Source organism: Notamacropus eugenii, chromosome 2 (genome assembly GCF_028372415.1).
Source record: "Notamacropus eugenii isolate mMacEug1 chromosome 2, mMacEug1.pri_v2, whole genome shotgun sequence".
Taxonomy (NCBI): Eukaryota; Metazoa; Chordata; class Mammalia; order Diprotodontia; family Macropodidae; genus Notamacropus; species Notamacropus eugenii.
This window is the reverse complement of record NC_092873.1, coordinates 269,453,741-269,462,529: the sequence shown is the minus strand read 5'-3', so window position 1 is coordinate 269,462,529 and position 8,789 is coordinate 269,453,741. Positions and strand designations below refer to the sequence as shown.

Here is an 8,789-nt window from a genome sequence, read left to right as displayed (position 1 = left end):
TAAGGCTAATATTCCAGGTTCACTGGGATATTTGTAAATAGCTCTTGTCTTTGCAAGAATTGTACCTTACCTTGGGGTGGAGCCATGATGGTGGAGTAGAAGCAGGGTCCTGATAGAGCTCTCTTCCCAAATCCCTCAAAAAACCTGGAGAAATGACTCTAAAAAAATACTAGAGGCTCCAGTGACTGACCAGAGCCCTGGGAGGTAGAGACTGGAGGCTCTCGCGCATACACGCGCATCGAGGCCAGCTCCGACTCCCTTCTCCAGCCCCTCCGGCTGCCTGCTGCACTCAGGACTTTTCTTGCCCTAAAGACATCCACCCTTCTGACCCTATCATGACCGACAAGTCTTTCTTCGACACCGATGTCAACACCCTGACCCGATTCGTCATGGAGGAGGGGAGGAAAGCCAAAGGCACCGGAGAGATGACCCAGTTGCTTAACAGCCTCTGCACCGCTGTCAAAGCCGTCTCCTCTGCGGTGCGGAAAGCAGGCATAGCCAATCTGTATGGAATTGCTGGCTCTACCAATGTCACTGGTGACCAAGTCAAGAAGCTGGATGTTCTCTCCAGTGATCTGGTTGTTAACATGCTAAAGTCATCCTTTGCTACATGTATTCTTGTATCAGAAGAAAACAAGAATGCCATAATAATAGAACCAGAAAAAAGGGGTAAATATGTGGTCTGTTTTGATCCTCTGGATGGTTCTTCGAACATTGACTGCCTTGCATCCATTTGAACTATTTTTGGCATTTACAGAAGGAATTCAGTTGGTGAGCCTTCTGAGAAGGATGCTTTGCAGCCTGGCAGGAATCTAGTGGCTGCTGGGTATGCTCTTTATGGCAGTGCCACAATGTTATTGCTGGCTATGGAATGTGGAGTCAACTGCTTTATGCTGGACCCGGCTATTGGGGAGTTCATTTTGGTTGAAAAGGATGTGAAGATAAAAAAGAGAGGCAATATCTACAGTCTTAATGAGGGCTATGCCAGGGACTTTGATCCTGCAATCGCTGAATATATCCAGAAGAAGAAATTTCCCCAGGATAACACAGCTCCTTACGGTGCAAGATATGTGGGCTCCATGGTGGCAGATGTGCATAGAACACTGGTGTACAGAGGAATCTTTTTGTATCAAGCCAACAAAAAGAGCCCCAAAGGAAAGCTGAGACTCCTGTACGAGTGTAACCCAATGGCCTTTGTCATGGAAAAAGCTGGAGGACTGGCTACCACAGGAGATAAAGCTGTGCTGGACGTCATTCCCACTGACATCCATGAGAGAGCACCCATGATTCTGGGGTCCCCGGATGATGTGAATGAAGTCCTAGAGATTTACAAGAAGCATGCTTACAAGTGAAGATCTCATCTTCCCACATGGGCTGAGACATGAAAAAGAACAGGACCAAAGATCATAGTGAACTCTAACTTCCATGGCAGACCAACATCAAAGCAATTTTTTATTTCCCACAATCCTTTTGATATACCAAATACTGTATGGTGCTTTGGGCACCCTAACCAAAAGATAGTTTCCATAGGGTTACAAACGGTAAAGATATTTTGAGAGGTAGGGAAGCAAAAGATGAAATAAAATTGTTCTTCCTTAAAAAAAAAAAATACTAGAGCAGCGCAAGCAACAAAAGGACAGACTAAAACAAATTGTCAACCCAAAACTATCTGGAAGACTGGCAGAAGTGTCTATCCTACAATGCTGAGACCAGAGCACAGTTCAGCATGGGTCATGCAGGGAACAGACAGAGTTGGAACATGCCTTATGGGACTGAATCATGGGCAGCTGCTGTGGTTTCCAAACTTTCAACCCACCAATGCCAAAGACAGCTTTGAGGGTCAGAAGAAAGGGTCTCTCACCTGGCTGAGAGGGGAGAGTGGTCTGGCCCCAGTATGAGCCCCAGCCCCAAGGCAGCTGCAGCCACTGCTGAAGTGGAGGCTGCTTCTGGAGACCTCCATTTAACAAAGCTCTAAAGTCAAATAATTGGCTGGGGAAAATGAGCAAATGGGGGAAAAAGAAACAGACTATAGATTCTTACTTTTTTGGTGAAGAGGTGTTTTCTTACTTCACTGGTGATGGAGAAGACCAAAACATACAACCAGAAGAAGAAACAAAGCCAAATCTTCTGCATCCAAAGCCTCTAAGAAACATATAAATTGGTCTCAGGCCATGGAAGAGCTCAGAAAGGATTTTGAAAATCAAGTAGAAGAAGTAGAGGAAAAATTATGAAAAGAAATGAGAAGAATGCAAGAAAATCATATAAAATGAGTCAACAGCCTGCTAAAGGAAACCCCTAAAAATGCTGAAGAAAATAAAATTAAAATTAGACTAACCCAAATGGCAAAAGAGATCCAAAAAAACAATGAGAATGCCTTAAAAAACAGAATGGGCCAAATGGAAAAAGATGTCCAAAAGCTCACTGAAGAAAAAAATTCCTTCAAAATTAGAATGGAGCAAGTGGAAGGTAATGACTTTATGAGAAATCAAGAAATTATAAAACAAAACCAAAATAATGAAGAAATAGAAGACAATGTGAAGTATCTCATTGGAAAAACAACTGACCTGGAAAATGGATCTAGGAGTGATAATTTAAAAAGTATTGGACTACCTGAAAGCCATGATGAAAAAATAGAACCTAGACATTGTCTTTCAAGAAATTATCAAGGAAAACTGCTCAGATAGTCTAGAACCATCTCCCCACTCCCTCTACCCCAGGGCAGTGTGCACTCTGCTTGCCCTTTCCTCCAATCTGCTCTTCCCCTCCCCCCTTATCTCTTTCCCTTCTGTTTTCCTGTAGGGTAAGACATTTCCATACCTCATTACCTATATATCTTATTTACTAGTTGCATGTAAAAACATTTTTTAATGTTCATTTTTAAAACTTTGAGTTCCACATTCTCTCCCTTCTCCCCTCCTCATCCACACTCATTGAGAAGGCAAGCAATTTGACATAGGTTATACATGTGTAGCCATGAAAACACTTCCAAAACAGTCATGTTGAGAAAGACTAACTTCATTTCCCTCCATCCTATCCTGCCCCCTATTTATTCTATTCTCTCCTTTAACTTGTCCCTCTACTGAAGTGCTTGCTTCTGATTACCCCTTCCCCAATCCCTTCCATTATTCCCCCTCTCTTCTCCCCTTCCTCCCTGCTTTTCTGTAGGGTAAGATGAACTTTCATACCCAATTGACTGTGTGTGTTATTCCCTCCTGAAGCCAAAACCAATGAGAGGAAGTCTCACTTATTCTCTCTCATTCTTCCCCTCCATTGTAGTGGTACTTGCCTCAAAGGGTTGTTGTGAGGGACAAGTGAGATGGTATATGTGGTGTGCTTTGAAAATCTGAAGATACTATATTAATTCCAGCCATAATAATAGTAACAACAATAATGAATACTAGTATTACTTCACCTCCTGCCTTTTCCTGGCTCGTGGATTGTGCAAACCAACTTCTCAAGACATCTAGCTTCTGGAAGAAAGTAAGAACTGACCCTCTACTCTCCTGGTGTTTCCAAAATGAGTGCTTCCATCTGAGGAATCTGGGGTGGCAACTTTGGACATTCTGAGTCACAAATGAGAACCTCTTTTTAATTCTTCCTCAGTATGAGGTTTCCAGTTCCAGGAGCCAAGATGTTGGATGATCGGTAATTGCTATCTCCCTCCCCTTATTGACCTTGATGAGCCCAGAAAATATCTCCCTGGGAAAAACCCTTGAACAGTGGGAGCAGCTGAAGGGGTAAATAGACTCTTAGCACATGAGGCTAGAAAGATCAATAAGGAGAGTCCCGCTTACTGTGCCTGAAGGGGACCAGTGTCCCAGACAGCCCCACCTCAACAAACTGGGAGAAGATCCTGAGCCCCAGGAGGGTGAAGCCAACAACTGCCAACATTAGGACCTGAGACATGCCTCAGTACCCAAGGGGAATCAGGAAGATACTAGTATAGGCAGGATCACCAACAGCTGAGCTTGCCTATGGTCTAGCTCAGCAGAGGAAACCTCCTGTGGTCAGACCACCCCTTCCCCACACTTAACAAGCTAGCTCCAGGGTATCTACAAGGAAACCTAAAAAGACCTCACCTGGCCTCTGTTTTCCAACACCAGTCAGCTTAACACCAGGTAAGCTGTAGCATTTTAGCCTCTACCTGAAAGAACCAGAGGTCACCACACTAAGCCTCAACTTTTAGGCACAAGAACTGTGAGACAGAGCCCCCTGTGCCCCAGAAGCAGAGATCTACTTTAAAAGCCAGGAAAAGGGTGACCATCATGAGTAAGAAGCTAAGCAGAAAAGACCATAGAATCTTTCTATGGGGACAAGGACCAAAAGACAAATACCAAAGAGGTCAGCATTGAGACTGTACTCCCATTTGAAACTTTAGAAGGGAATATTAACTAGTCTGAAGCACAAAGAGTTCTTCCTTCTTGGAAGAACACAGGAAGGATTTTAAAAGCCAAATTAGAGAAATAGAAGAAAAACTGACCAATGACTTTAAAAATATGAAAAAAGAAATCACAGAAGAATTTAAAAGGACAATTGGACAAATGGAAAAGGAAGTACAAAACCTGACTGGAGAAAATAACTCCTTAAAAGGAACAGTTGGACAGATGGAAAAGGAGATGCAAAAGTTAACTGAAGAAAACAATTTGATAAAAATTAGAATCAGGCAAGTAATTCTTCCTAAGCTGAGTTTGATGACGAAGTACACAAACACACATACTCCAAACAAACAAAGGCATGGGAGAGAAGAGATAAGCCAGTAAGATCAAGCAGCAGCTGAGGCCTCTGTGGGGGCCTTGGCTTACCCTTGCAGGCCTAGCTGGGTGCTACCATCAGGGGGAGAGAACCTCTTTTTGGAACAGGGCTGTTATTGCAGCTGGTTGGCAGGCTGCCATGTTTATTGGAACACAGAGTCACTCATTCTTTGGAAGCCTCCAATTCAGAGATAGCTGGGGCTTCTGTTTATGCTTGCTCTTTCTCACACACAGACACAGCAATGGTTTTTATTAAAGGCCAAGTTAGTGCTTCTTCTAAAAAAATTCTTTTAAAGAAAGAGAATCTTGTTAAACCGCTGGGGGTACCTGCCAGCTAGAGTTCTGAGCCCAGTGCCAGCATCAGAGGCCCAAAGTATTAGGGTTAGACAGGAGGAAAGGGACCCACTGAAACCAGCTTTCCTTTGTTTTCAGCTCTCATTGGGAGTGGCCCTTCCCTTCAATATCAGTGAGATTGTTCTCCAAACCTTCTTCCCTTAAGTTCTCTAAGCAAGATGACCTTAAAGGTCATCTTGTGCATCTCCTTCACTTTATAGATGGGGAAATGAGGCACACAGTAACTTATGGGATCCCACGAGGGAACAGGGAGGGTAAGGTCCTGTGGGCAGCCCATGGAGAGAGGTCTAAAGTAAATGGGACTGGTTTGTGTCTGAGGATTCCCTTCTGGTTTGGCTTAGGTTGGTGTGTTTCTTATTCTCATTGCTATTCTCATAGTTGTTGTTAGCTAGCATTTACATAGCACTTTAAGGCTTGCAACGTGCTTTCAATGCATCCTCTCACTGGATCACAAAAACCCTTTGAGGGAGGTGCTGTAATTATCTCCACTTTACACATGAGGAAACTGAGAGATTAAATGACTTAGCCAGGATCACAGAGCTAGTAAGAATGTGAGGCAGAATTTGAATTCAAGTCTTTTCTCAGGCACTTCACCAGCAAAGGCCACCTGGGAATCTCCACTTGTTTGCATCCCGTTCCCCAAACTACTTTGTTTTTACTCATTCCTGTTTTCATTTTGTCTGTCACTCCAGTGCCTCAAGTGATTTGCCCAAGCAAGATTTGAATCCAGGTATTCCAGGCTCCCAGTCCAGTACTCCATCTCCTTTGTTACCTAGATTAGGGGAGAAAGTCAGTCATCTGTGTTTGAGGACTTCCACTCCTCACTGAAAGCAGGAGCTCCAGGGTTGGGCAAGAAAGATGCTTCTTGCCAAAGCTAACTAAACTGTTTTCTCACCTCATAAAAAAATTTTTAAAAGAAGTTTCACTTTAATTTTGGGTGAAGGGTTTGGGATGATTCCTGTCTGTTTGGGCCCTGGGTCTGTTCCTCCTCCTCATCCACCTTCTCCTCCTCTTCTTCCTCACTCCTTGGCTCTTTCCCTCCTTCTCCCTCTTTCCTCTTCTGACTATTCATCCTGTTTGCTCTTGGGTTATGGTCGAGCAGCTTTGAAATCTTGCTGAGAAGCAAATCAGTCCCTTCTGTGTTGAATGTTTATTTGTGGAAATTCAGCAGGGGAACTGAGCTTGGTGCCAAGACCTGCCATACTGCTGGGAAACCTGAATTTCCCCTCCCCTCCCCCTAGTCACTAGGAGCTGATACAGGGAATCTGGCCTCCCCAGGCAGGTTGGCTCATGGTTTCTTCTCCCTCCCCCATACCCCTTTTCAGAAATGTTCTAGTATAGTTGAGCTTTCATTCCTTTCCATACACCACTCCGTGATTCTAACTTTGGGCTTTTCTGACTTAATTTTTGCTCTTCTTTGCTGACTCCTTGTTCTCTGAGTAGTAAAGGTTTGAGAAGTGAGAACCCTAAGGGGCTGCACCTTTAAATGCTCAACAGTATCAGTAAATCTCCTCCTCTTCTCCCCCACTCCAAATTCTTGGATTTTTCTGTTCTCCAAAAGGAAGGCTTTGTGGATTATCCACTGAGAGCTAGTATCTACCCTCTGGGAGGTCACTGGAGCTGGTTAAATTTCAACTAGCCATCTGAAGTCCCTCTTAGGAAATACTTTTGTCAAGGGCAAAAGGAGAGCAGAAGTCCATTGGAAAAGCCTCAGATCATCAGCATTTAGAAACAAGGTTCCACATAGTTTTGACTTTCTTATCTTTTAGCTTCTCCCTTCTCTAAACCTTTTACCATTTACCATAGCTGCTGGTCTAAGGAGGGCACAGAACTTCAGTTGAGGCTTCTGGCGTCTGGGGAATAAGCAGAGGAAAGATAGAATGCAAATATTTCCCTCACCCCCACTCTTTTTGTGCTTCCATGTCAAGTTCAGAAGGTGGCCACCTCTGGGCTAGAAATGAGGCAGTAGGGAGGTCATTCTAGAGAAGGTGATCCAATTCAGCCAAGAGTTTCCAAAAATTATCAAGGCCCTACTGAGTCTCTCCCTCCTCAAATCATCTTTAATTTACTTTTTTAAAAAAATTATTTGCTTTCCATGTGGCATTCTCCAGAATAATGTCAGCTCCTTGATTGGGGGTTTATTCTCCCTCACACCAAAATGTCATATCTGCTGGTCCCTTTCAATTCAGCATCCTCTCTCCTCCTCTGTGACCTCCTCTCTGCCTGGAATGTTCTCCCTCCTCTACTTGACCTCTTGGAATCTATAATTTTAGGGCAGCCAGGTGGTGCAATGGATAGAGCATCACCTCAGGACTCCTGGACCTGATTTCAAATCTCACCTTAGACACTTACTAGCTGTGTGACCCTGCGCAAGTCACTTAACACAGATTGCTTTCAGCCCACACCCTTCCCTCCTAAAAAAAAAACAAAAGAAGGAATCCCTAGGTTCCTTGAAGGATTGACTCAAGTGCCACTTCAAATATTTAAGAACATCTACCTTAAAGGTTGTTATGAGGATTAAACTTAGTAGCCCCAGTGTGCCAGGCAGAGAGCTGGATGCTGGGGAGACAAGTATCTCTTGTTTGGTTATAAATTCTTCCCTTCTCCATGGATCTGACAGGTAAATTATTCCTTGCTCTCATAATTTGCTTTTGGTAAAACCCTTTATGTGTAAATCGTGTACCCATTTTGATCTTATCTTGGTATATAGTATAAGATGTTGATCTGTATCTAGTTTCTGCCATACTGTTTGCTCAGCAGTTTCTGTCAGATAGTGAGTTCTTGTCCCAAAAGCTGGGGTCTTTGGATTTATTTAGACATTAGACCACTATGGTAATTTACTGGTAAGTCCTGTGTACCTAATCTATTCCACTGATCCACGACTCTATTTCTTAGCCAGTACCAGATAATTTTTATTACTACTGCTTTATAGTACAATTTGAGTACAGGTAGGCCACCTTCATTCACATTTGTTTTCATTAATTCCCTTGATATTCTTGACCTTTTGTTCTACTAGATGAATTTTGTTCTGATTGATTTCTATATAAAATTTTTTGGGGTAGTTTGATGGGTATGGCACTGAATAAATGAGTTAGTATAGGTAGAATTGTCGTTTTTATTATATTGGCTCAGCCTACCCATGAACAATTATGGGAGACAAGTATAAAGAATGAAACAAATCCTACTTTCAAAGAGTTTCTATCCTAATGGGGTAAACACAAATGCATACACATACACACACATATAGGGATATGTTTATTGCCACACATATGCATATCCCTACATCCATACACAACCATATATATATGTACACACAACATAATTCTAATATTAGCATATTTGAATATACTCTCCAATATTGAAGAATATGTTAGAAAGAGTCCTGGACTTGGGGGTCAGGCAATTCAAATCGAGATTTTAAAAAATTAATTAATTTAGTTTTAGTTTTCAACATTCACTTCCATTTTGAGTTCCAAATTTTCTTTATGTAGAAGTTTAAACTTTTCAAAAACATTTTGCATGTTATCTCATTTGATCCTCATAACAACCCTGTGAGATAGATGCTGCTGTTATTCCCATTTCACAGATGATGAAACTGAGTCTGAGAAAAGTTAAGTGTCTGGTGTCTGAGGCAGGATTTGAACAAAGGTCTTCTTGACTGCAAGTTGAGCATTCTATCTACTA

The 8,789-nt window shown here is 42.6% G+C and overlaps 1 pseudogene; it reads left to right on the top strand.

The window, feature by feature from the left end:
- Positions 1–260: 260 nt before the first annotated feature.
- Positions 261–1,609, top strand: LOC140523881 (fructose-1,6-bisphosphatase 1 pseudogene; annotated as a pseudogene).
- The last annotated feature ends 7,180 nt before the right edge of the window (positions 1,610–8,789 follow it).